Raw genomic sequence first — 3,272 nt, forward strand, 5'->3', positions numbered from 1 at the left:
CAGATGTGTTGCTGGTGGAGACACGACCGCTGGCTGATAACGGGAGCTCAGGCCTCTCGCTGCGACTCCTGCTGTCACTCGCCCCAAGTCTGCTGCCAACTCTGCCTGAAGTATTTAGGCCTCTGCCACTCCTCTGTGCACGTCCTGGCACTTCTCTGCCTGACATACTTAGTGCGTTTATGAGGGTATTACAATACGCTACACTACTCTTTAAACAGTATTTGTCTAGAACAGCAGGTGATTACATACGGCTGTCCTTTCACAGTATGAAGGCCCTTTACAGATTAACAGGTACAAGATGGTACAATACTTGGATGTACGTATGCGGTATGCACTGATGAGGGCAGTAAGATGCGCAACTATACGCAGAAAAAACTCTGTATTTTTGTAAAACACCAGTCGGTGAATACTATTGTTTGGACTTTGACAGTATGGAGCACCTTGACAGCTTAACAGGTACTAAATGGTACAATACTTGGATGTACCTATGCGATATGCACTGATGAGTAGTGTTGCTCGCGAATATTCGCAATTCGAATTTTATTCGCGAATATCGCATATTCGCGAATTCGCGAATATTCGCGAATATAGCGCTATATATTCGTAATTACGAATATTCGGTTTTTTTATTTTTTTTTTATTTTATTTTTTTTTTCACAGTACACATCACAGTGATCATCCCTCTCTACTTCCATCTTGTGGTGTAAAGAAGGCTCTAATAGTACTGTGTGAGGCCGGTGTGCGAATCTTCGCATATGCGAAAATTGTCATATGCAAATTTTCGCATATGCGAATGTTCGCTTATGCGCATTTTCACACATGCGAATATTCACATATGCGAAAATATTACGAGAATATTACGAATATGCGAATATTCGCGAATATGACGAATATTCGTCCATATATTCGCGAATATTCACGAATTCGAATATGGCCTATGCCGCTCAACACTACTGATGAGGGCAGTAATATGCGTAACTATACGCAGAAAAAACTTTGTATTTTTGTAAAACACCAGCCGGTGGATACTATTGTTTGGCAAACAAAGGTAGGAGGGCGGCACTGGATTTTCGCCGTGCACTTGGGGAATGGCAAATCCAATCGAACTATGTCATTGTACTATGTATCTGAAATGTAAAAAAGATATATAGTTTTATTACAATGTGATGAAATAAATGTGAATATTACAATGCAGCTATATGTAAGTGAATATGAAAGCATAATATAACAATATGTAAGCAGATACTATACGGCGGTATGTGGAACAGAAAGTGAAGCAGTAAAATATTATATTATGAATTATGTCAGAGAACTTGTCAACTCATAATCCCTGTTTAAACCGTTCGGTTCAAGTGTGTTCAATTTGTGGATCCATGCGGCCTGTCTTTTACGTAATAATCTTTTTATGTTACCTTCCCTTCTGGGTAGATGAACTTCCTCTACCACCTGGAATTTCAACTGTGATATATTATGACCCCTCTTTTTAAAATGTGCTGGTATAGGAAAAAGAAGATTTTCGCAGCGGATAGTGGACTTGTGACAGTTTATGCTGCCTCCTATACGTTGTACCGTGTCTCCAACGTATAGGAGAACGCATGGACATTTTATAACATAAATGACATTCCGGCTTTTACAGGTCTAAAAACCCTTGATTGCTATCTTCTTACCTGTATGTGGATGGGAGATGTAATCTCCCCTAGCAACATTGCTAGATTGACCACACTGTAAGCATGGGAATGTCCCATGTTTTTGAGATTTTAGAAAATGTTGTTTCTGTATCTTTTTATTACTACCCACGTCAGCTCTTACAAGATGGTCTCTTAAATTAGGTGGTCTTTTATTGCATATGAGGGGGGGTGTTTTAAATTCCTCTATGTCAGGGTAAGACTTTCGTAAAATCGGCCAATATTCTCTTATGATTTTATCAATCCTATGTTGTTTGGGATGAAAAATCCTAACAAAAGGGATTCTCTTGTCATTCTGAGTTTCTTTATTAGTTTGGTTAGGATTAGTGGCCTCTTGTAATATCCTCTCGGGATATCCCTCTCTCTAAACTTATCATACAACTCCTTTAATCGTGTCTGCCGTGTGTTGGTATCACTGACAATTCGTTCAATCCTCTTATATTGTGATCGGGGAATGGATTTTTTTTACAGCCGGTGGATGGGCGCTGGTGTAAAATAATAGGTTATTCCTATCCGTCTCCTTTCGATAAAGGTCAGTATGAAGTCCCCCCTGTGCGTCTTTAAGGACCACCGTGTCTAGGAAATTCACCTTTTCCTGACTTTCTGACATTGTGAATTTCAACTCGGGTCTTACATCATTTATGACCTGAAAGAATTCAATGAGTGACGAATGTGGCCCCTCCCATATGCAAAAAATATCGTCTATAAAGTGTCTCCATGCTCTCGCATGCATGTGAAAAAGACTATTAGAAAAAACGTGTTGCTCTTCAAAATAAGCCATATAGGCATTTGCGTATGGAGGGGCCACATTCGCTCCTGTCGCCAACCCTCGTTTCTGTAAGAAAAATTGGTCCTCATAAAGAAAATAATTGTCATATAATACAATCTGTAATAGCTGAGAGAGGAAGATTTTCTGAGTATCTGAATATGTACTTGTATCAAGTAACCACTGTACTGCTTCTATTCCTTTAGTATGTTCAATGGAGGTATATAACTAGTCACATCGATTGTGACTAGCCATGTCTGCGGTGTGACCCACGTGTATCTGTGACAAAACCTTCAAAAAATCCGTAGTGTCTAGGAGGAATGCCTTAATTTTTTTGGTCAGAGTTGATGCCTTTTCAAGTACTATTGAAAGAGGAGATAGGACAGAGTCGACAGAAGCCACTATCGGCCGACCTGGGGATTGTGTAAATCTTTATGTACTTTTGGCAGAGTATAAAAAACTGGTGTAATAGATGAGGTGTTAATCAAAAATTACCCCATTTTTTTGTAAAAGCCAGAATGTAATTTATGTTATAAAATGTCCATGCGTTCTCCTATACATTGGAGAAACGGTACAACGTATAGGAGACCGCATAAACCGTCACAAGTCCACGACCCGCTGCGAAAATCTTCTTTTTCCTATACCAGCACATTTTAAAAACAGTGGTCATAATATATCGCAGTTGAAATTCCAGGTGGTAGAGGAAGTTCCTCTACCCAGAAGGGAAGGTAACATAAAAAGATTATTACATAAAAGAAAGGCCGCATGGATCCACAAATTGAACACACTTGAACCGAACGATTTAAACAGAGATTATGAGT

The sequence above is a fragment of the Hyla sarda genome, chromosome 1 (assembly GCF_029499605.1).
Source record: "Hyla sarda isolate aHylSar1 chromosome 1, aHylSar1.hap1, whole genome shotgun sequence".
In the NCBI taxonomy this organism is placed as follows: Eukaryota; Metazoa; Chordata; class Amphibia; order Anura; family Hylidae; genus Hyla; species Hyla sarda.